Genomic DNA, 25,477 nt, shown 5'->3' with positions numbered 1-25,477 from the left:
GTAATTACATTGCATTTATAATTGACCCGCCTAACAACAAATAATTACAATTACAACAAATAAAGGCTTGACATATCTTGCTTTGCATGTCATGCATCTGTATCTCATATATTGGTTTCACCTTTTAAGTTGCATTACTGAAATAAATGCACTTTCGACGATATTCTAATTTTCCGAGTTTCGCCTGTATGCTACAAGCTTAGTCTATTTCAGAAAATGCATTTTGCTCTATTACAATTCCATCCCAATCTTGCTCCAACAATCTCAGGGAAGTTATATAGTAGGCACGTCCAACAGGTAGATCGTGATCTACCAGTAGATCACTGGATGTCTGTGGTAGATCACTGGTAGATCACTGGCTCCCCCCAAAGAAGCTCAGCAACTTTGGCTCCCCTAAAAAAAGCTCAACTTTTTTGTCCTGCACACACACAAAAACGGGGCTTCCCCCCCTCCCTAAAAAAGCTCAACAACATTGACCTGAACCTCAAGAAAGGGGGTAGATCACTGGCAGTTTTTAACTCTGTAAGTAGATTGCAGCCTCTTGCGAGTTGGCCGCCCCTGTTATATAAGGACATAAGATGATCCTGCAGGATCAGGCCAAAGGTGGTCCATCAAGCCCACAATCCTGTTCTCACAGTGGCCGACCAGAGGCTTGTGGGAAACCCGCAAACAGGATTCGAGCACAAGAGTCCTCTCCCCCCCTGTGGTTTCCAGCAATTGGTATTCAGAAACACTGGTGCCTCCAAATGTTTAGTTGAGATGCCATTATCCACACAACAGCCTGGCAAGGTTGGTTATGTCAATGGCCGCTTGCCCCAAGATGACCCACTAAGTTGGTGGGCTGAATTGCTGTGTTCCAAATCCAATGCTCTACCCTCTGCTGCACTAGTTCCTTACATAGCTCCTCTCCAGGACTAGGAGATCTGGATAAATATGGCACAGTAGTACCACTGCTTTACTAATAAAGAATAGACTGAATCACCTTTCTAGGACTTTGGTCCAGGCCGGAACCGCCCCAGGAATTCCCTTCTCGTCACTTGCCAATCCTTTGGTAATGTTTCTTCCAACTTCCCAACCTATAAGAGAAAACAAAGCAAAGCCTTGTTGGTGAAAGAGAACTTGCCATGTCTGGGCGTCGTGTTTGCATCTGATGAATCCATGTCGAGTGCAGGGGATGGGGAATCTGAATTCTGTTGGGAGAAGAACTGGGGCTCCTGAAAATATCAGCTACCCCCCCCCCACACCTTTAAGGAAGTCCCCATTTCAGGGATGGGGAAGCTGTGACCCCCCTAGACATGATGAGACCACAACTCCCAGCATCACTGCGCCATCCCTCATGTCTGGTGCAAAGTGGAGTCACGAGGCATCTGCGAAGCCACAGGTTCCCTCACCCCTGCTCTGTTTGCAAAAGCAGGTTCCAAAGAATGTCAGCAATGCCTTTCAAAGTTTATAGGATGGTGAAAGTAGGTTTGTTGAGAGGAAGAATCAGAACTATTTTCAAAAGCTAACGAGGAATGCTGCTTTCGCGTTCCACTTGGCAAAATTGTTCTCTGTGGCGCACACATTTCTACACCAACTGCCGCCCATCACAAAAAGATGTCCCTTTAATTGCCAAATAGAACATACCGTATCTTCCAGCATATAAGACGACCCCCAACTTTTCCAGTTAAAATATAGAGTTTAGGATATACTCGCCGTATAAGAAATACGACCCGGTGTATAAGACGACCCTCCGACTTTTGAGAAGATTTTCCTGGGTTAAAAAGTAGTCTTATACGCAGTACTAGGAAGGGTATGGGGACGCAGGTGGTGCTGTGGGTTAAACCACAGAGCCTAGGGCTTGCTGATCAGAAGGTCGGCAGTTCGAATCCCTGCGATGGGGTGAGCTCCCGTTGCTCGGTCCCAGCTCCTGCCAACCTAGCAGTTCGAAAGCACGTCAAAGTGCAAGTAGATAAATAGGTACCGCTACAGCGGGAAGGTAAACGCCGTTTCCGTATGCTGCTCTGGTTCACCAGAAGCGACTTTGTCATGCTGGCCACATAACCTGGAAGCTGTACGCCGGCTCCCTCGGCCAATAATGCGAGATGAGCGCGCAACCCCAGAGTCGGTCACGACTGGACCTAATGGTCAGGGGCCCCTTTACCTTTGCCTTTTAGGAAGGGTATACGGAGAGTATTCAGCGCAACTGATGTTGATACCCACTTAAGAACTGCCTTGCTCAATCTGACTGGTTTGGTAATCTTGTGTCCAAAAAGTGGCCATCTGGGTGCCTGTGGGGAAGGTGTCTAGGAGTCCCCACCCACCTGGCATTCAGAACTACTGCCTCTAAACACGGAGGGTCCATTTATGTATCACTCCCTATGTCTGTGATGTTCAGGCTTACGTAGGCAAAATAGCATCCCCCCAGCAGGCTCGGGGGAAACCTGCAGAATTCTTTAGGGATGGAAATCCCCAAGCGGGGCGAAACCTCAAAACCAGCTCAATAAGAGCATGCATAAAATTATCAAGGCAGTTTACAACAAAATATGTGAGTACACTAAAACATAAAGTGCCATAAAAGCAATGCAAAATAATCATTAAGATGATTATATAATCAGCGGAAGGGGGATATTTTTAGGTACTCCCTCTGCATCATTCAATATTATCTCTATATTTTCCCACAAACACTCAAGTCATTCCCTCCCCCCTGAACTAAAAATCCAGCCCCTTGATCCATTGGCTGCCCTTTCCTCAATCCTTTCCAAAATTATATAACCAGAACTAAGACATTTCACTGTCTCAAGTAGCTTACAAATGGCTGGACACACATACCCATTTTAGAAGTCTTGCTGCAACCCCTGGGCACCAATTCCTGCTTTTCATCTATTTCCCTGCCTCCCTTTGTGTTGCCGCCTGAGGCACCTTGATTCACCCTGGGGCATGGCAGGGCTGGTGCTGACTATAATAAAAGCATAAGAAGTGCCAATGGCCTGTCTTAATTCAGCACCCTGCCTCTCGCAGGGGCCACCCACCCTGCAAGCAGGACAAAAGCGCAAGAGCACTCTCTCCTCCTGTAGTTTCCAGCAGGTGGCCTTCAGAAGCATTCATGGAAGCAGAGCACAGTCGCCATGCTCTGAGATGGGGCGACAAGAACACTGACCTGATTCAGAGCCAGCGATACCCCATCACTTAAGCACGCGTAAAAGGCTGTATTGGAAAGGGAAGAGAGACAACTGCTCCCTCTTCCCTTCCTCCCTTCCCTTCCTCTTCTCCTCGGGCAGCTCTTCTTCCTTGTGAGCCTGGGCACACTTCTGCCCCGGGCTGAGCATGCCACATGCCAGCCACAGCCCCTCCCAAAGCCTGAGCATGCAAGGCATGGTACATATGCCGGCAGGAATGCGAAGCCTGTGTTCTCCCTACCCCTGGACTCTAAAAGGAGGAACCTTCCAGGGCACAAGCGGCATTGCAACACAAGGGAGCAGTGAGAAACATCGGAACCTGTAGAAGCCAAGGAGTGAATAGGCAAACAGGTGTAGCTCAGCAGCGGAGAACATGGCTTGCCTGCATAAGGTCCTTCCTCAAAAGGACCAGGTGGCAGATGGTGGAAACATTCTCCTCTGCCCGAGACCCTGGAGATACTGGGCTCAACAGTAGATCAAAGTGGGGCTTCCACATTCAGGAACAGTCTAGCTCTGAGTACCAGAAGCTCCCAGATCAGATGAAGGGTTCGTTGAGGGTTTTTTTTGTATTTTGTTTTTATCCTTCTTTTGTTGCAATTTGCTTACTCTAGTACAATCTTTTCTTAATGGTTCACTAATATATGCTGCTAGCGGGACCCAGGTGGTGCTGTGGTTAAACCACTGAGCCTAGGGCTTGCTGATCAGAAGGTCGGCGGTTCGAATCCCTGTGGCGGGGTGAGCTCCCGTTGCTCGGTCCCAGCTCCTGCCAACCTAGCAGTTCGAAAGCACGTCAAAATGCAAGTAGATAAATAGGAACAGCTATAGCGGGAAGGTAAACGGCGTTTCCATGTGCTGCTCTGGTTTGCCGGAAGCGGCTTTGTCATGCTGGCCACATGACCTGGAAGCTATACGCCGGCTCCCTCGGCCAATAAGCGCAACCCCAGAGTCGGTCACGACTGGACCTAATGGTCAGGGGTCCCTTTAACTTTTTAATATATGCTGCTGTCTTATAGAATGAGCCTGTAGGGTTTCAGGCAGGGAAAGGTCTTGCCCATCACCAGCTACCTGAAATCCTTTTGGTGGGGGTGTTGAAACTGGGGCCTTTTGCATGCTGAGCTCTCATGCTGCAGACTCTCCCTTGAAGCATAGGGGGCTCTGCCTTATTCCAAGTCTGTCTCTTTGTCCATCTGGCCCAGCTCTGACTGGCAGCCACTCTGAAAGAGAGATCTCAGGCAGAGACGAGTCCTTCCTACCATCGCCTGCCAGGGATTTGAACCTGGGACATTTTTCCATGAAAAGCATGAGCTACAGCCCCTCCTTGGGCAGGTAGACTTCCCCTTGGTGGAACTGGGCTTTCATTTAAAAGGTGGGAAGGGTGCAATACCATTTATCAGCAGAATGGAGAGGACTTGTTATGAAGAAGGAGGAGAAGAAAGGACAGAGCACAACTGGAAATGTTGCATAAGTGTTTTTAAAGGGTGCAGCCAGGGGGCGGCCATGCCTTCACGATCGATGCTTTGCAATGCTCTGGGTTCCCGTACCCAATCCCAGCTCAAACGCCCCACCTTCCACGCTGACGGCCGTGCCAACTTTCAGCAAGGCAACAAGAGGGGAAAGTTTTCCACTTCCAAACAGCTACAGACATGCATGCTCAGGTCATGCATGAAACCTGATCAGCCCAGACAGGAGGAGGGGAGGCTGCTGCAGAAGAGGCTCCCACTGACATCAGCTCCTGGCCCCAACTGGAGAGTCTTCACAAGCCAGCATTTGAACTGGGAACAGGACACCAGCACCCTCCCACCCACCCCTCACAAGATGGCAAACGACATATCCAGGCTTGTTTCCTTAATCTCTGTGGCCTTGTGGACTCCACCAGCCCCCAGTTACAGAGAGGAAAACAAGGGCGATCTTAATGTGTTCATTGCACACTTCTCAGAACAACTATCACTGGCCGAGTGCGCCCACACACAGGCTGAAGAAAGCTGCTGGAACAAGTGTGGTGTATTGGGAGACCAGGGTTCAAATCCCCCCACCCCACAACTTGGCCATGAAGATCACTGAGTGGCCACTAGGGTGATGACTTTTTTTTACAACATCATTTCCCTGTATCATAATTTGAGCTTTCATTAAAGATTAGATAAAATCTTACTTTCAAAGAGATTTGATAAAAAAAAAAACCTCACGCACAAAATGATGTTTAGGGAAGTTTTTAATCTGTGATATGTTAATGTATTTTGGTATTTGTTGGAAGCCGCCCAGAGTGGCGGGGGGAAACCCAGCCAGATGGGCGGGGTATAAATAAATAATAATAGTTTTTTAAAAAATATTTATCAGTTTTTTGACAATTTTTGAAGTCACTGTAAGCAGATATAAAATTGAACCCAAGCTTTAGAGCAGGCATCCCCAGACTTCGGCCCTCCAGATGTTTTGGACTACAATTCCCATCTCCCCTGACCACTGGTCCTGTTAGCTAGGGATCATGGGAGTTGTAGGCCAAAACATCTGGAGGGCCACAGTTTGGGGATGCCTGCTTTAGAGTCACATATATACAACATTATATAGGGTCATCAAACACACAAGGAACCTTTTTTTAGCTGCAGTAACAGTATAGACGCCGCTGGAGGACGATGTTTTGCTACCTCTCCTGTAGGTTCTTTTCCCAGCATGCCCGGCAGGGTCTGCTGGCTGAGTTTTGAGGTCCCCAAAAGGGGCTTTTACCTTGCGCAGGTGTGACATTTGTATACCCTATGTTGCTAAGAACAATCCCCATTGCGGAATGCGGTGTTGTGTCCAAATTTGATACGAAATATATATATAGAATTGTTAATACAATTTTATGAAATGGTAAAACGGCATACAAAAAAATTAAAAACGGTTTGTGCGTAAGCTTTTTAAATATTCCAATGGAATATACCTCATTTTAGTCATTAATAGGCAAAGGTTCATCTATTTGTGCTACAGGAAATAATTTTTGAGGGAAAAAATTAAAGTCATCACCCTAGCCACACACCTAACCTACCTCACAGGGTTGTTGGGGAGATAAATTGGGGAGGGACAGAAACATCTATGCCCCCACGAGCTCCCTGGAGGAAAAGCTGGGTTATGAATGCAATCAATCAATAACTAAAAGAGGGAATCTGTTTGCAATATCTGGAAGTGTCTCTGAAGCCAGAAGGTTAGAAGAACTCCACCCAGTAGACACTGTCTATGCTCTGCCCTTAATGTTCCCCCCACCACCAGCAACCTATGTTTGGTCTTTATTGTACACCATCCCTTCCTCCCACAAACATAGGGAATTCTGTAAAAGCACAGACACTGCAACCAAGTTGTGGAAATGGGCTGTCCATGGTTGGTCAAACACCAAGCTTGCTTGGTTTCCTAAGTACACACAGCTCTTTCCTCTTTGCCTTTTATGGGCTGGGTTCCTCCATAAGGAAAAGTAAAAAAATAATTTAAAAAAATCCATATCCCATTACAAGATTATTATTTTTTAAGACAATCAACCGTGCTGGAGGGGGGTATCAAATTATGGACAATAGGCCACGGTAACCTGCATCATCATTTAGGCCATCCCAGAATCAATGCTATTTCATAGCCGTTTATGTCTTCTTTGCCATGCTTTTGCAACAGCACTGATAAATAAGATAGGATGTCTTTATGTATTTATCCATTTACTTCAATGCAGTGATGGTCTCCAGCGGTCAGTGTTGCCCTCCAGATTTTTGGGACTGCAGCTCCCCATCAGGCCCGTCCTAGCCATAGAGGCTAGTGGCGCCGAGAACCACGGCTCTGGGCGCTGGAAGGGCGCCAAGTGAGCGCAGGGTTCTGGCGATCTGGCCAGGACTGCGCTCCTTCTCCGAGGACTCCGCGCTGCGCCTCCTTCTCGTTTCCCCAGCGCTGGGTTCCGCTCAGTCGAGCTTCGCCACCAGCGCGCACACAGCGCCCAAGCAGCTCTTGCTGGTCCCGCGGTGCGCGCGCTGGTGGCGAAGCTCGACTGAGCGGAACCCAGCGCTGGGGAAACGAGAAGGAGGCGCAGCGCAGAGTCCTCGGAGGTGGCCTCCCGCTGCTGCCGCGGTCCACTTGGCACTCCCGGGCCCTTGGAGAGGCTCTGGAGGGGGGCGCTGGATGGGCTTAAGACGGCCCTGCTCCCCGTAGTCCCAGCCAGCATAGCCAAAAAAATCTGAAGGGCATCAGATTGTTGAAGGCTGATCTTCAGCGACTGCAGGCAAGATGGAAGAAGAAACGCCACAGGATTCCAGACTACAGAAGTCAGTCAGACGTGGGGCAGAGCTGCTACTTAAGATATTTCACCTCCATCTCTAAAGGCATTAGGGGATGGTCATGTCTTCAGGAATGCACTTCGCTGGTGCGCCTTTCAGATCCGGAAATTCCCAAATAATTACGATGACCCCAGAAGTGCTGTTTTTCGAGAAACGTTCCAGCTGCAGACCAAGGCAAGCAGACTTGCCAAAAATCCCCACCCCACATGTCAGGGATGGAAATATCATCCCACAAGCACACTTCTGCCTTTGGTTTTTCAAGCCCTAAACAGTTTTGGGAGCAGGTTATCCAAAGGACAGCTTGCACACATGATATGACCCTGCCCAAAGTCTAAGATAATCTTTGGAGGCCGCAAAGATAAAGAGAGGTCAGGCTGACTGGGCCCTGTCACTCGTATTTTCTGGAATATGCTTCCCCATAAGGTTCATAGCGCACCTTCACTGGAGAGTTTTAAAAGAGCTCTTGAGACAGATTTCCCTCTGCTTTTTTTTATTAACTGCTGTGTTTTAAAAATGTTTTGCTGCCTGTTTTTAAAAGGGCACGAAGCAGATTTTAAAGAGTTTGCTGTATATGTTTCTAAGACTGCTTTTGCCTGGCAAGGGCACTTTCCCTGATAGGCAGGGCAGAGATTATTTAAAAAACGCTTTCCCCCAGTGTCAGGATCTGTAATCTTGCAATTTAACCCTGTCCACAATGAAGTGAGCACACTTCTATCTGCTCTGACACCTTAGCAAAGGAATGGACTTGCTAGCCTTTTCTGCTTAATGAGGTGGACTTTCTACCTCTGAATTCAAAGTGTTGACTACCAATCTCCTCTCAATGTGTCAAGTGACACACATTGCTGCCTTCTGAAGAAAGCATGTTAAAAAACAGGTATTTTTCAGAACACACAAGAATCTTCGATCGTCTAAGGCAAGGTCCCCAAACTAAGGCCCGGGGGCCGGATGCAGCCTGCACGAGCCAATTGTGCAGCCCCGCCGACCGCTCTTATCGGCGCGCAACAGTGTGGTTGCCCATCTCCGGGTCAGCGCGGCGCCAGAAATAGCCGGAGGGTGGGGGAACATGCTCCCATATGCACGCGCACAAGCTATTTCTGGTGCCGCGCCGACTCGGAAGTGCACCGGAAATGAAGTCTACACATGTGCAAAGCCATTTCCGGTGCCGTGCCACACCAGAAAAAGCGAGTGCGCCGAGTGCGCGAACGTATGGGAGTGCGTTCCCCCGCCCTCCGGCCCGCTGCGCGATCAGCGCCAGAGGAACCGGCCCAAAGCCGGGTAAGTTTGGGGACCCCTGGTCTAAGGAATCCGTCTGGCTGGTGGAAATAGAAGGGGGGGGGAAGATAGCTGAGTGAATCAGCCCCAAATGGCTTTATCCCAAGCTTTCTTAGGGGACATTCTGCTCGATCAAACACCGGGGAAAAAGACAAGCATCATCGTTGTAACTTCTGAAGAAGAGAAAAGGCAAACCAAAACATCAGGAATGGAGAAGTAATGAGTTGAATCTGGAGCTTATGGGTGAGTGCTGGGGTGGGGGGGAGAGAGATGGTGGGTGCTTTAGTATTAGGAGAAGGACTTTGTGCAAATAACTAGGCAATTGCAGGAGTGTAAAAACCCAAAAAGGTAAATACGACGTGATAAGAGAATAAATTAGCAGAAAGTGATTCCAGCAGTTGGGAGGATTGAAAGATCTTTGTACCAAAGGAGGAGGTGGAGGCCACCATCATTTCTAAAACTTGACTGCTGGCAAATCATAGAATTGTAGAGCCAGGAGGGTCATCTAGTCCAACCCCCTGCAATGCAGGAGTCACAGCTGAAGAATCCTGGCTGATGGTCATCCAACCTCTCTTTAAAAGCCTCCAAGGAAGGAGAGTCCACAAACCTTCGCAGGTAGGTCATTTCACTGTCAAGCAAGCTCTTACCCGCAGAAAGAACTTCCTCATGTTTAGTTGGAATCTCCTTTCTTGTCATATGCGTCCACTTTTCGGGTCCTCCCCTCTGGATCTGCACAAAACAAACTTCCTCCATCTTCCATGTGACAGTGTTTTAGATATTGGAAGGCGGCAAATGAAGCACTGATGCTTTTTATCAAAGATTCCAGACTCTTTCGAGGTGCCTGGAGGAGTTTCAAGCGCTGCTTACTCTTTGCTGGGGGGCTGTTGATAATTTGTTCAGGTGTTTGGCTGCTCTGATGCAGATATCACAAAAATATAGAGGGAAAATGCCATGCTTCCAGCATGCTTCCCTCACAGGGGAAACAGCTGCTGTAGCAGCTGTCCTTGGGGCTTCCTAGGGTGAGGAGCCAGGTGCACACTAAACGGTACCTTCTTTGCAAAAGCAAGAACCTAAAATCCCAGGGAGAGAGCACACTGGTTGTTCGGCTTTCCCATCATCTGCAATGAATTCTTGCCTCTCAGAACCAGCTATTTTACACACACACACACACACAGCCTCACCCAGCAAACCACAAAAGGTAAAGCTAGCAGTCGTTTGTATTCCCCTACTGCCAGTTCCTTGTGGTCCCTGCTTGCAAACACAATTAATTTAAGAGGCTTGTTTGGACAAGAAAAGCTCACTGGTTTTAATAGAAAGCGCTTCCTTTTTGAAATGTATCTCTTTTGCTTGCGCGCCTCCCCTCGCTTCTCGTGAAATGCCTCCCTCCCCAAATTTAACCGATTCATCATTTCCAGCTAATCCCTGGAAAATAGCAGCTGGCTAATCTATCCCCAGGGCAAAGGTTGCAGAAATATTTTACAATCAACCATTCCTGCATTTCTGTGACTCAGCTAAGGCTATCTGTGCTCACCTTTTGTGGCAGTGAAGCTGCTGGGCTACTGGGATGGCACAGAATGTTCACTGACATTGCAACCGCTTAGAGAACATAGGTGTTGGAATGCCTGCAATTCTGCTTTTGTGGGGGGTAGGGGAACTGGCAATCTGGCTGGGAGCGAAGGATCACATTAGCCCTAGGGGCAGAGGTAGCTTTGTGAGTTGAGCGGATGGTAAGGAAGAGGTTCCCTAAGGAAGGGTAAGGGTCAGTGAACCCAGAGGCAGTGTTGAATCCAGGGGTGGTTGAGTTTTTTGAAACTGAGCCGGCCAGCGAATTCTTTGGTTGAAAATTCCCAATTTATTTAGAATATATTGAAATTTACATTTCGTAAGAAGGGGACTGCTAGGTCTGGCCTCCTGTTGCTAGTAGTGGTTGGCCGGATACCTCTGCTGGGTTCGGTATGAAGGCAACCAAGCTCTCTATTTATAGGTCTCCTGGCATCTAGTATTCAGAAGCAGACTTCCTCTGAAGTGCCATTTAAATCTCATGGTTTGTAACTAGCATCTCCTCCATGAATCGCAACCTCTCTGCAGCAGATACTGCTTCTATCTGCATGCTTTCAAAAATACTCCACAATCATGAGGTCTAGAAACTTCCTTTGCAATGAAAGCAGATTCTCAGGGAATTGACTCCACGCATGCCAGGCAACGCATGATGCACAACCAAAAGGACCACCAATAGGAAAGTTTGCAAAGTGACACATGGCATTAGTAAGCATTTAGATATTTCTGGCAAAACTAGGGTGTTTTTTTACTATTCTTTTTAATTATGTTGTTGCAAATTAAGGAAGGGTAAATGGAAAAAGGAAGCCTTTCACCTTTGGGTGCAGGAAAATTTTTTAAAGCACATTTAACTGGCGGGGGGGGGGAGCAAACTTCCTTTTCTGGGAGGGGCAGAACTTGAAACAGTCCAACTTCCCTATTATGGAGTAAATTTATCTCAACTTTTATTATGCATGTGCAACCCCGATGGGACGCTGGAATCTGCTTAACACTCGTTTAGTACCAGCGAGCTTGGGATCCTGTTTCCCTGTGTGGGAATCTCAGCTCTCCCTACATTCCTAAAAAGCCTCTGTCCCAGGCTCTTTCTGCTTCTTTCTAAAAAAATAATGGTAATAAAAAGTGTGCGTTGTGTGCATCTAGATTTATTGTGGCACAAACTTTCATGGGCAAGAAGCTACAATAAACCGAGCCCAGCTTTTTCCAATACGAAGGGCAAAGCTTTTGATGGCCGTGGCTTTCATCTACAGAGGCTTCTGCCGCAATAAAATCTACTGGACTTTAAAGGTGTGGCAGGACTCTCTGTTGCTTTTTAGTAAAGAGAGAGAGAAAGAGAATGAAGAAGACGCCGGAGGGAGGGGAAGAAGAAACAACAGTATTGAGAGATGGATGTGGAGCAGAGGAGCAGCAAGCTGTCTTTTTTTTTTTTTACTGAATCAGTCCATTGGACTATCAAGGCTCAGAACGCCAATTGGACGCAGTGGCTCTCCATAGTTTCAGGCAAGTCTCTCAGTTCAAGCCCTATCTGGATATGCTGGGGATTGAACCTGGGAACTTCTGCATGCAAGGCAGATGTGAGCTCTATCCCTTTCCCAAATGCGGGCAGATGCTGCAACCTTCTGCTCTGCTACTCAGCGCATAGCTGCCAAGTTATCCCTTCTTTAAGGGGATTTTCCCTTATGCTGAATAGGCTTCCTCACGGGAAAAGGGAAAACTTGGCAGCTATGACTCAGCGGTGGGGCCTCCCAAAACACAAGCTGTAATTTAGCTTTCTCTGCTATTTTGCACTGCCTTCTACGGCACAGACACCAGAAATCCCCTGGTAAGGGCACCCTCTGGCGCAGACCTTCTGACAACTTTCCCTGTCCCATCCTCACATTACAGCTGCCAAGATCTTTTCCCGTTAGTCCTTTACAGCATCAGACATAGCATCCTTCTCAGGGACAGGAAACATCTCAGCGGAGAGGATCTGCTTTGGATGCAGAAGGGACCACCCCAGGAGCACATTTCCAGGCCTGGGAAGGCCCTAGCCCTACCCAGAAACCCTGGAGACCTGCAGCCACCAGAGGAGAAAATGCTGAGCTGGAGAGCCTGACAGCTTTCTACGCTCCTACCAAATGCAGGCAAGCAGGTATGTCTGCTTTTCCGCATGCAAGGACTTTGCGGCACAGCTGTGAAGGTGGTTTCGTCCCGCCACTTTTCACCCAGTGCCATACATCGTTCTGCAACTGACCCGACACCCTGTTTTTGGGGTGGGGTGGGGCGTAGACGCAGGACCCCCTGAGCCAAGATTGTTCAGTTACTGATCTCTTGGGGAAAGCAGAGACAAAAGGACCACACCCAACTTTGTTCCTCTGGACATAAGCCTGCAGGCTGGGTGTGATTGCCTCACAGAGATGACTCACGGCACACTCATGCACACAAACAGGCTGGATCAGAGCAAAGGGAGAGGCCTCGGCAACCTTTGTGGAGTCTTGCAGCCAAGCCAGTCAGCCCAGACATTTTAGCGACGCGCAGGCCCGGAGTTAAGAGATCCAACTATTGAAAATGGAACTCGTTTTTTTAAAGCTTCTGCATGCAAATTCCACTTTTCCTCTGTGAAGTGCAAGGAGTACCAAGCCCTCTGCGTTATCCTCACAAAAATATGCACCAAGTTAGCTTTCTGGCCGAATGAAGAATCAGACCTGGGCCTCTCCAAGTCCTGGTCCAGAATTCCTAACCACTACAACACGCTGCCCTTTGACCCATACGGTAAAAGAAGCCCTTTCTGGATTTCCGATAGCACAACTTGTGCCCCAATAAGATCTGTTTTGGAAGGCTGCACAAGGATTAGCCACACAGGGAGAGGAGCCCCTCAAACCTTGTCGCTGCATAAGACACTCTTCTGGGTATGCCTCCTGACTGGACTCGTCCAGAGATGCAACAGGGCACCCTCCTTTAAGAGCAGGTAATTATAATGGTGCAGGAGCAAAATTACCTGCCTCCTGGGTGGCAACAGTTCTTTGGGCCAACAAAAGTTACTGTGTTCCCAGTTTTATATCTGTTAAAAATCTAAACAGCAGAAACACAAGTTTTGCCTCCCACCTGCCAAATGCACGGCCCATGGTCAACAAACCACACCTTGTAAAACCAAGTGATATAACCCTCAGCCATGTCAGCCGGTAAGTGACTAATGAACAGATGAAGGATGTCCAGAGTCTGTTGCAGTTTTAACTCGCCCACACCACATGCTGCGGGCAACTTGCTGCCAATATCTTTTCTCTCACACATAGAATTCTTTTAATTTTTTTAAAAATCTGTATTTTCCTGCAAAGCATACGTACACAGAAAATTTAAAACAGCAAATTTAAAGCAGCAACCATCAAATTACATTAACGAAAACAAGAGCTGCCAACAAACTTTGGTATCACGTGGAAAACGAGACAGTTCGGTATCAACCTACAGAGTCACAATAAATAAATAATAGTATGTTTCATGTGTTGTTTTTGGTCTCATCGTTTATGTTCCTCAAACAAGTGGCCAGGGACTCAGTTTTCAACTGCAAATTAAACGTTTTAAGTGTGTTGTAAAGGGCAACATGCAAATGCGACACTAGAGGGCAACAGTGAGCTACGGCAAATTCAATGGGTTTTTCCCAAAAAAACTTTTTTTAAAAAATGCATTTTCACAGTGGTTTTTTAAAATGTGTGTTTAGATTCTACCCAACAGTGCTTGGGAAACGTATCCGTCCGGATAGATTTCTGAGAAGCAGAATTCACACATAAAATTCCAGCTGAAACAGGCATTCTGCAAGTCTGGCACATGGCCTCTACTAGGCAGGGGTGATGATGGTGAAAATTTGAAATGTTGGTGTTCCTCGGGGGGGGGGGGGCACGACAAGAAATCTTGCTCCCAAATTATGGGTGGAGGATGAAATCTGGGCGGAAGGCAGCATGTTTTTTGCGCCCACAACTTTTCAGAAAAGAGGCTCCGTGTGTGGCATTTTTAGGTCATGAAAACAATGGCCAGAAGTCATCAACACAGACAGCAGCAAAAGAAAGAAAGAAAGAAAGAAAGAAAGAAAGAAAGAAAGAAAGAAAGAAAGAAAGAAAGAAAGAAAGAAAGAAAGAAAGAAAGATGACCCACCAGTCCTGGTCGAAGTAGACTGCCTTCCCCCCAACACCATAGTGGTTTTCACTGCCTGAAGAACGTCAGCAAAATAGCTTCACAAATTTACCTGCAAAAGCTCAGGTGGCGTCTTTGGGTACAATGCCCACAACTGTCTGCTCTAAGAGCTACGCCTTTTCCCTACAAAATCCTGGGAACTGTAGTTCTGTAAAGTGGGTAGGGGATTTTCAGTAGAGGATTCACAGCATCCTTCAGCAAATCACCATGGCCAAGATTCCTAGTGATGAATAAACTTGTGCTTTTTTTCAATAATAATAATAATAATAATAACTTTTTAATGATTGTGCTGTATGGTTTCTTGTTTTTTAGTGCTGTAAACCGCTCGATATATTTTATAATACAGCAGTATGCAAGTATTTTTTTATCAATAAACAAACACCATTGTAATATAGCAATGCCTAGAGACTTAGTTTCAGCTAACAGGCATAACAAACACCTGGTTTTTTAAAATAAACCAACTGCGTCCGACATTGGGAGATATTTCTTGCGGCTCAGAAGGTGGCTCACGGAATGTTTCACATCCGATATTATCAGAAATTATTACAAGACTCCCAGAAGCTACGCCACACTTGATTTCCTCCTATCGGTCTAGGTTTTCCAGGTATCTAATGCAATCCAAGCTGCATGGTATTTATACAATGACTAGCTTCACGGTTTGTAATATGAAAACACACACCAATAAACTGCAATAATTTATAACCATTAGAACACAGCAGCTAAACTAATGCAAGAATCACAGACATTAGAACAAGATGCTGGCGAACGCACGGCATGCTCATGAAATACTGAGCAAATCTCTGGGTGTGGGTGACTTTATACTTGCGTGGGGTTTTTTGGCTCTGCAGAAGGACCCTAGCTTTGTGGGACAGCACACAATGTGTGTGTGTGTGTGTGTGTGTGTGCGCGCGCGCAAAAGTTCCATCGTTGCTGTTGATATAGGCGGTCAAACATTCAGGTATGCAGCAATGATAAATAATAACAATGATATAATAATAATAACTCATTATTTATACCCCGCCCATCTGGCTGGGTTTCCCCAGCCACTCTGGGCAGCTTCCAACTGAATATTAAAAACAGTACAGGATCAAACATTAAAAACCTCCCTAAACAGGGCCGCCTTCAGTTGTCTTCTAAAAGTAAAATAGTTGCTTATTGCCTTGACATCTGCTGGGAGGGCGTTCCACAGGGCGGGCGCCACTACCGAGAAGGCCCTCTGTCTGGTTCCCTGTAACCTCACTTCTCGCAATGAGGGAACCGCCAGAAGGCCCTCGGTGCTGGATCTCAAGTGTCCTGGCTGAATGGTGGGGGTGGAGACACTCCTTCAGCCTTTTTTTTGCTGCTGAGAAGTCCCAGGCAAAGTATTCCTCAGCATCTCAAAAACAAGTCCGAATGCAGGTGCAGACTGGGACGAAGTTAAAAGGCTCGTCGGAAGTGGAAAGTCTCTGGCCGGCATCGAAAAGCAGCAGAGCCAGCACATGTTTAATATTCCAGTGGAAGGGATTCCAGAGGATAGGGGTGCCACCACACAAAAGGCCCAATTCCTACACTGTACGGAACGGACCTCCTGATAAGACAGCAGGAGGCCATCAGTTGCAGTGATCAACTGGGTATATAAGGGGTAAGACGATCTTGCAGGTGTCCTAGCCCCAAGCTGCATATACACCAAAACCAGCACCTTGAACTTATCATAGTTGCTCATTGAGAGCCAGTGCCATTCTTCCAACAGTGGGGTAACATTTCAGTGATATCCTGCACCGGTGAGCAGTTGGGTCGCCACATTTTGCAGCAGCTTCCAAACCACCCTCCAGAGCAGGCATCCCCAAACTTCGGCCCTCCAGATGTTTTGGGCTACAATTCCCATCATCCCTGGCCACTGGTCCTCTTAGCTAGGGATCATGGCTGCAGGGCCGCAGTTTGGGGGTGCCTGCTCAAGAGCAAGCCCAGAGCAGAGAAAATTGGGCTAGACGCACAGAGAGTTTCACCTGGCATTTGGGGGCTTTCTGCATCTACTGATCCAGGGCACCCACCCACACCCCGTCCACCAGGCCCCCGTCTTGAAACTTATGCTGCCACATCACTGGTGGCCCAGGGTGCTCTGCGAACCACTCCTAGCTTCACACACCTGCTAGCTGCCTGCATCCAGTTCCAGTTCCTTTGTGCATTTATTTAGATAATGCACACTGTTAAAATTCAGTATGGTGTAGGATGTTTAAAAAAGATTCGGATCACAGAGATCTGGGCCATGAAGCTCATTGAGTGATGCTGGGAAAAATCGCTCTCTCTCTCTCAGCCTAACCTACCTCACAGGGTTCTGTGAGATACAATTTGGCCGGGAGGCAGGGGGGAGATCACTTGAGTGATTGAATTGAAACGAAACTCTTACTTTCATGTAATAAAATTTATATAACCGCTTGATTGCAAAACAAAAACAAACCACCCCCACCCCCACATCCCTAAGCAGGCTACATGTTGCACTTGAGTGGAGAACAAGATAAAAATGCAACAGACACCTTTTCAGATACAAATGTTAAGGCACACATTTTCAGATTTTAAAAAGTACGGCACACATTTTCAGGAGTACAGGAAATGGTCCTTCTAGATCAGGCATCCCCAAACTGCGGCCCTCCAGATGTTTTGGCCTACAACTCCCATGATCCCTAGCTAAGAGGACCAGTGGTCAGGGATGCTGGGAATTGTAGTCCAAAACATCTGGAGAGCCAAAGTTTGAGGGTGCCTGTTCTAGACGGATTTATACGTTTTACATCTGAAACAAACCTGGAGGGAAGGCTACTCTCACCAAACACAACCACTGGCTACGCAAGCCAAGGGGTCCTACTACCCCCATAATGCCCCAACATATCCCCCCCCCCCGCGTGGAGTTCAGTGCCAGCTGCTCTGTGGCCTTGGCCATTGAGTGAGGCAGGATCCTGGCTCATCATGCCTGCCTGTCCCCAGCTTTGAAAGAAGAAACCAACCATCACAAGGGAGCTATGCCAACCACGAGGGCCCCGCCAGTTGCTTCTATTCAGAGGGGGGGCCACGTGCTTGAATTCTCCGTATTTTTAGAACCAACTGCTTGGCCTCGAGAGCTATGAGCCGGTCAGGCTTTCTTGGGATCGCCGGGGTTATTACTGGAAAAGGGGAGGTTGCAAAACATTCCCACAATGTCACGGGAGAGGGTATTCTGCGGCAGAATATCTCGCTGGGCTCGAGAGAGGAAGTCATCAAAACAGGGGCCGGGTTTCTGTGAGGAAAGCCCAGAGGCAGCCCTTCCAGGAGGTGAGGGAGACACTTTGGTAACCCGAGAGTGGTGGTCTTCAAGCGGTCAGCCGTGCCCTCGTACCCAGGGGGCTCCATTCCAGTACAAAGGAAGCACCCCAGAGCCTTAGCACCTCTGAGGTTATGGGCAGTGGTTAGAATGTCGGGCTGGGACTGGGTTCAAATCCTACAACGCTCACCATGTGACACTTAGACTGGCCTACCTCATAGGGTTGTTGTGTGAGGATAAGGCAAGGCGAGAAATATCGCATGCTGCCGCCCTGAGCAACTTCAAAGAAAGGTGGGGATGAAGATGTATAAAATAAATGCATCTGCTTGCCCCAGATACCCAATGCCTTAGATTTTAAGGGTGGCAAGGGAGGAGATGAATGGATCTGACCAGCACGAGAAACCCCATTGAAATCGTTTATTTATTAAAATGTATATACTCCCACCACCACCTGTTTTATAATGTATATAAAACAGATGAAAATTAAAAGATGAAAAACAAAATTGAAAAACAGTCAGGCAGAAGAAGTGCAATTGCACACATGGCTTAAAATAACAACATCCAAGTAAAGTCTATCAATGTGAACAGATTATCAAGTACGGTATAGTTGCAGATTTGCCAGGCTTACGTATTTATACACTGCTTGACTTTGGGGGAGGACCATCAAAGGGGGTTTATAAAAAAGATAAAACAGTAAAATTATCAATAAGAAGAATCAGCAATAATTTAAGACTTTTGCAAAACAAAAAAGAACAACAGACTAAGAACAGATTAGGCAGGGAGTTCCGAAGTGCAGGTGCTGCCACACTAAAAGACCAAGCTCTTACAAAAAGCACTCTGCACATGCTCGGCAGCCCTTGATTCTTTATCCTCACTTCACGTGCAGTAGAAGCTGAGCCTTGGCCATGAAAATGATTCCCAAGGCCACGGCTTGGCAGGATCTGGGTGTTTTGCAATATTGCATAGTTCAACAATTCTTTACAAAGGCATGTCTTCAGACCCCAGGCTTTTCCACTCGGCTCGCAGCTCAGCCCAGCCCCTTGCTCACTGTTCAGCGGCCTACGGAGATTCCTGCCTTTAATAAGGTGATAGCCGCAGTGGTATTTCAGGTCCCTGAATTTTCAGCTTTCATTCTTTTCTGAGGTGTATGAAAGGACAGGGGAAGGGTGTGCCACTCAACACGGGGGAAGAAGTACAGTGGTACCTCGCAAGGCGAATGCCCTGCAAGACAAATTTTTCGCAAGATGAATGTGTCTTGTGATCTGATGGTGACTCGCAAGACGTATTTGTTTTGCGAAAAATTCGCCTTGCAAATCGCGGTTTTCCATAGGAATGCAATGAAATTTTCCATAGGAATGCAAAAAAAAAAAGAAATTTCAATGCATTCCTATGGGAAACTGCGATTCGCAAGACGAATTTTTCGCAAAACGAATTGACTCGCGGAACGAATTAAATTCGTCTTGCGAGGCACCACTGTAGAGCCAGGAAAGCAGCTATCTGCCCAGCAGAAGGAAGCACGTGGAGTACTTACTCTCAGATTTCAAATTCCACCCCAAGATTCTGCACTCAGGCGAACGCATTACCCTAGTTTGCAAAACGATAACCTGCTCCTGCTACCTTAAAAGACCACCTTATTTACAATGGCACAAGCTGTCATGGGCTCTAGGCCCAAGAAATCAATGTGCAACAGCATACCTGACAGTTGCTACAAGACTCTCTGTTGTGGTTTGCAGAGGAGAAGTCCAGGGCCCCCAACAGAGCAGAATGAGCCATGGTAATTAAGTGAAGAAATAATAATAATAATAATAATAATAATAATTAATTGCAATTAAAAAAGCCCCCCTCCCCCAATAAGGCCATTAACTCCAGGTTCCAAATGTGCTTCTGTCTCTATGCTGTTTTTGTTGCAACTGGTTAACACAGACACCCTTTCAAGAGTTCCCTGGTTCTCTTTCGGGTGGCACAGGAGGATCCCAAATGGGGTTCCCAACTTCTTTGCCTGCTCCCCACCCCCACCCCACCCCCCATCAATCTTTCGTTGCTTTTTGGTCATAAGTGTCCCTCAATATCACACAACAGGTAAAAGGTAAAGGGACCCCTGACCATTAGGTCCAGTCGTGACCGACTCTGGGGTTGCGCGCTCATCTCGCATTATTGGCTGAGGGAGCCGGCGTATAGCTTCCAGGTCATGTGGCCAGCATGACAAAGCCGCTTCTGGCAAACCAGAGCAGCACATGGAAACGCCGTTTACCTTCCCGCTGTAGCGGTTCCTATTTATCTACTTGCATTTTGACGTGCTTTCGAACTGCTAGGTTGGCAGGAGCTGGGACCAAGCAACGGGAGCTCACCCCGTCACAGGGATTCGAACCGCCGACCTTCTGATCAGCAAGCCCTAGGCTCAGTGGTTTAACCACAGCGCCACCTGGGTCCCATCACACAACAGGATTATTCAAAAAAAGAGAGAGTCTGGACTGATAAACCCACCCAGACTCTGGAATGCTACGTGGGTGGAGAATGAGATGTTATGGGGTGGGGAGATGCAACGGAACAAAAGTCAATGTAATAGAAGACAAAGTCTTGTGCAAGTCGGTGCAATAGGGGGGGGGAAACCCCTAAATATAATTCTATTAAGCTTAAACGGTGATTTAGTGCATGATCCGACAAAACTCCTCGGGAGCAGCGAAGAAGCCTCCCATTCGGGACGTCAAAGTGTGTGTTTGTGTGTGCACGCACATTGTGCTTGCTGCACTCGGTGGGTACCATTCTAGGCAGAAGCAGTACTGTAATCCCTTTATCCTGACTGGGCATTTTTTAATTGTTGCTGTGTGTTTGCCGGGATGGCAGACTGATGCAATGGCTGACTTGACGCTCCAGAACATAAAAAGGGGAGATGAGATGAGCAAAATGAAGGCTGCTGTGTCCCCCCCCCCCGGCGCGCCCCCCTGCTAATCCCCACACCACTGCCACTGCCACCACCACAAGGCAAGGCAACCTTATTTTCAGGGGATGTCTTATTTTCACCCCCTCCTCCACCTGCTGCCACGGCCAGCATTGCTGCTGCGCCTATCACTATGTCTTATTTTCGGGGTATGGCTTATATTCCTTGAATTCTTAAAAATCCTGCTACGGCTTATTTTATGGCTACATCTTATTTTTGGAGAAACAGGAAACAAGTGCACCCCATGGATTCAAACTACAAGAAAGAAAATTCCACCTAAACATTAGGAAGAACTTCCTGACAGTAAGAGCTGTTCGGCAGTGGAATTTGCTGCCAAGGAGTGTGGTGGAGTCTCCTTCTTTGGAGGTCTTTAAGCAGAGGCTTGACAGCCATCTGTCAGGAATGCTTTGATGGTGTTTCCTGCTTGGCAGGGGGTTGGACTGGATGGCCCTTGTGGTCTCTTCCAACTCTATGATTCTATGATTCTATGATTCTATGGAGGGTGGGGAGCTACCACTAACACCACAGGTCATACATATGCTTTTTGCTTCTCCTGGATGGGGAAGAAATACCCTTCACTTGGAGGGGATTTCTCCTTCCCCGTTAAACGCAACTTCCGGTGTCGCTCTGCCCATCTATGGGCACAAAACATGGTCGCTGCCGCCGACACCGGAAGTCACGTCTCCGCACTTCCGGACATGCGTAGATGCGACTTTCGAAGCCAGTGCCAGCCATTTTCGGTGCCCATATCAAATCAGGGAAAAAATGGCCGCCGGCAGGAGAATAACGGGAGGCGACGTGATACAGGGGACCGCCGGGAAAAGGCAAGAAAAAACGGGGGGTTTCCCGGGGAAAACGGGGTACTTGGCAGCTATGGCTAGGGTTGCCAGACTCAATAGTTTAACCAGCAAAGGGTCTGCTGGTTTCCCTTTAAGGTTTCCAGACTCAAAAGAGAGCAGGGCAATTAGAGGCACAGAAGTCCTGTCCTCTATTGAGTCTGGCAACCCTAGTCCTAGCTAACGGCTTCCCCCAGAGACATCTTACAAGCCACTCTGGAAAATAAGGGCCTTTTCACCTGGTCTAACAAGGCCTTTCTGATGATACCTCCCCCCCCCCAGCTCTTAACTCCCTTCCTTTCAAAACACACGAGAACCTCATCTGCTAAAATGCAACTGGCTCTGCGTTTCAACAACAGCTAGGGTGTTATGTTATATTTCTATCCAATTTCTGCCTGGAGAAGGATGCAAGCAAGGTATCAACAGGGCTGTGTTTATTTTAATTGCAACACCGGGAGCGTAAGGAAACGTCCACATTTTCGGCAAGGGTGGGTGAGGGAGGGAGGGCACATAACTTGTCATGGGACATGCGGCTCCGCCTAGTGCCAGCATCACAGGGCACCTGCCTGGGGCCACATCCCAGCCTCTGGCCTCTGCTAGCCCTCCTTGCCATTCCTGTCTCTAAACTAGTGGGCAGATGAGAGAGAGAGAGAGAGAGAGAGAGAGAGAGAGAGAGAGAGAGAGAGAGAGAGGGAGGAGAGGGGCAGCCTCTGCTCACTCCCTCCACAGTGCAGCCTGGAATAGGAGCTCAGCAAGGCAGTCCTGCAAATTATTTGCTAATTATGCAAATGAAGTGGGTGGGGAAGTTAAACAGAGGACGGCCAGATGGAAAACAATGGCTGCTCTGGGCAGAAGAGGGAATTTCTGCACATGTGGCTTCTACACCCCAATTAACTTTTTCTCTAAAGCGATTAGGTTTTAGAATGCGGTTAAAATCTAGGAAGGCCAAATGGCTACGAGGAGGAATACCTGCACATCCGCTTTCGTATCTCTGGCTCTATAAGGACTAGTGGCCAGCTTGGTGCTTTGGAAAAGAAACAAAACATGGAAAGCCAGGAATCCAAGCCAGGGAATGGCCGAAATTTATGGGAGGTGGCATGCCCAGAATCAGGGCAGACCTCAGAAAATGGGACCTTATGACAAGCCTGGGCCTTATCCTACACAGCCTTGTTAGCAACGGTGGACCCCCAGATTCAGAGCCCAGGCTTGGGAGGAAAAGGTGCCTCATCGCTATTCTAGCAAACCCAGGCAAAACTTTCCAGCTGTTGCTCTAATGCAGGCATGTCCAACAGGTCGATCGCGATCTACTGGTTGACAGCAGGGGCCCCTGGTTGATCTTTGCCCCCCCCCATAAAAGCTCAACAACTCTATCTAAAAAAAGCTCAACAACTCTGGGTAGATCACTGCCAGTTGTTTTATACTGTGAGTAGATCACAGTCTCGTGGGAGTTGGACGTGCCTGCTGTAATGCACACCTTCCCTTTTGAAGGAGATCGGGGACCCTCCAGTTATCTGCTTAATTCCAGGCACAAAAGCTTCGCTATCTCACAACCTCCTCCTAATAGCCCCAAATTCTTCAAAGCTTCGCTATCTCACAGCCTCCTCCTAATCGCCCCAAATTCTTCCCTTTGACCCAATTCATGCCGCAAAAAGCCTCAGGCTGAGATAAGCTTGCATTCAACCCTCAGTCATGCCACCCCACAGCTCACCCTGCCATTGTACAAGGAGTCCTTTGTGCTGCGCCTCAACACCCTGGATCCACTCCACAGAGACTTCTGGGCATGGGCGAAGTTCTGCCTGCCTGCCCCTTCCTGCCGTCCAAAATTGAAGCTGCAAAACTTGCGGAGGCAGATTCCTTCTCCTCAGTCGCAGCCCTTGCAACTTCTCGGGACCGGGAGATGGAAGAGATAAGAGGGTGCTGAGAGTGAGGTTTCACAGGCCCGGTTCATGTGAAGTTAACTTATTCAGGGCGTATCAGAGTACAGTATTGTTAACTCTGGATGGAGGCAGGTCTCTGGCGGAGAGTGGGGTGCTTTTCCCGCCCACTGCTGCCTGATATCCTTTAGCTGGAGATGCCAGGGACTGAACTTGGGAGCTACCGCTGAGTAGACCCTACCTTCCATCAGGAGAGGCAGCAATGGCTTTAGAAGAGGATTGGACAAACTCAGGGAACAAGAGAAGACTATTGATGGCTAAAGTTGGAGACAGCAATGCTTCTGAGGAACAGTTTGCTGGAAACTGCTCTTGTGTTTGGGGTTTCCCATAATGGGCATCTGCTTGGCCACTGTGAGAACAGGATGCTGGACAAGATGGGCCACTGGTCTCATCCAGCAGGCTCTTTTTACATGCACATGGCTTCTACTCTCATGATAGAAACTAACAACAGTCCCAGCTCCAGTCCCTGCAGGAATCTCCCAGCCTAATATTAACATATTTATACAGCGAAGTGTTCAAAGAAGTTCGCACACATAGTTCTCCTCATTGCAACCTTTGCACCAATCCTGTGAAGGAGATCAGTATCAAGATCAATATTGCATAATGGAGGCTGAGAGCAACACCTTAAAATTCCTATAACAACATCTAGGACAAACCACCGAGCCAGATTTGCAGCAAGAACTGAATTCTGAACTCGGAACTGCCGCCATGCTAATCTGTACAGATTAGCAAATCAGGAGGTTGAAGAGAATGGGCAGAGAATCCTTAGCTGAAACACAAACAAGCATCTAGTCCCTTATAAGGCAGGCATGGTATCTGCACAGTCAATAAGTTCTGCCCGTTTCCCTCCCACCTGCCCCCAAAGCAGACAATGCTTGGGTGTGGTTTTTCAATAGTTAGGGTGACTACCCTCCTTTCATCTGCATGTAAACAAGATTTTGCATCCCCAACACACACGTGTTCCTTTCAAAGCATTTTCTCCAGGGCACAATCTGATCTGACCTTCTGGGTGCAGTGGGTGCCGGTCTGCTGTTTTGTGTCGGACTAATTGTAAGTGGCAGCAACACAGACCAAATGTTCCTATTGCTGGAGGGGAGAGAGAGGTACCCTTCTCTGGGTTGCAGATATACAGCAGAGAGTCTGCAGGCAGCCACCCCACACACACCCCGCCTCCATCCTGTGTCTGGTTGTTACACGTTCCCCCCAAAAGTAACCAACATTCCTTTTCAGAAGCACTTTGGGGATAGGAATATGACTAAGCGAGTGCAGCTTAAAATCCATATGCAACTTAACTTGAGGTGTATTAAGCAGAAATTTCTGCCTTGGCCCATAAAGGTAAAGGAACCTCTGACCATTAGGTCCAGTTGCAGATGACTCTGGGGTTGTGGCGCTCATCTCACTTTACTGGCTGAGGGAACCGGCGTACAGCTTCTGGGTCATGTGGCCAGCAGGACTAAGCCGCTTCTGGCGAACCAAAGCAGCGCACGGAAATGCCGTTTACCTTCCCACCGGAGTGGTACCTATTTATCTACTTGCACGTTGACACGCTTTCGAACTGCTAGGTTGGCAGGAGCAGGGACCAAACAACGGGAACTCACCCCGTTGCGGGGATTCGAACCGCCAACCTTCTGATCAGCAAGCCCTAGGCTCTTTGGTTTAACCCACAGCGCCACCCGCATCCGCCTTGGCCCTTAGTGTCCCCCAAAGGAAACCATCAGGTGGGCTGCATCCTTTCGTGGTCATGCTGGCCCCTTGCTAAACTGACCTCCAGATCCGAGGCATACTAGGAGCAAAGAGAAGCCCTTGGTTTTTAGCTGCACATCTGGGGCAGCAGTTTGGTGGCTGGGACTTCTATGCCTGCAGCCCAATGATCCCTGTGTATCAGGGACAGCTCTTTATTTTCTGATACGTCACTGTTGTCTCTAGTTCACTTTTGGAGGATGCCTCTGAGAAACACCAGCCCCCTGGCTCCACACAAATTCCACCCCTGAGGGAGGAATGGTGAGTAACCTGCGCCCCTCCATATGTTGTTAGACTCCAAATCCCATTGGTCCCAGAAGCCAGCATGGC

General features: G+C 48.0%; 1 protein-coding gene across 2 annotated transcripts in view; it reads right to left on the bottom strand.

The window, feature by feature from the left end:
* AHNAK (AHNAK nucleoprotein) overlaps window positions 1–25,477 on the bottom strand; it is a 60,291-nt gene that overhangs the window by 20,351 nt on the left and 14,463 nt on the right. The window contains exons 1-2 of one of the 2 annotated variants that reach the window (XM_088659587.1): window positions 23,182–23,356; window positions 983–1,076 (exon numbers count right to left, since the gene is read on the bottom strand). The gene's annotated coding sequence lies outside the window, so the exon portion shown is untranslated. Of the gene's footprint in view, window positions 1–982; window positions 1,077–23,181; window positions 23,357–25,477 lie in introns of those variants that run through there. The other variant, XM_035098992.3, reaches the window with a different exon arrangement.

The sequence above is a fragment of the Zootoca vivipara genome, chromosome 16 (assembly GCF_965207765.1).
Source record: "Zootoca vivipara chromosome 16, rZooViv2.hap1.1, whole genome shotgun sequence".
Taxonomy (NCBI): Eukaryota; Metazoa; Chordata; class Lepidosauria; order Squamata; family Lacertidae; genus Zootoca; species Zootoca vivipara.
This window is presented reverse-complemented; position numbering and strand designations above follow the sequence as displayed.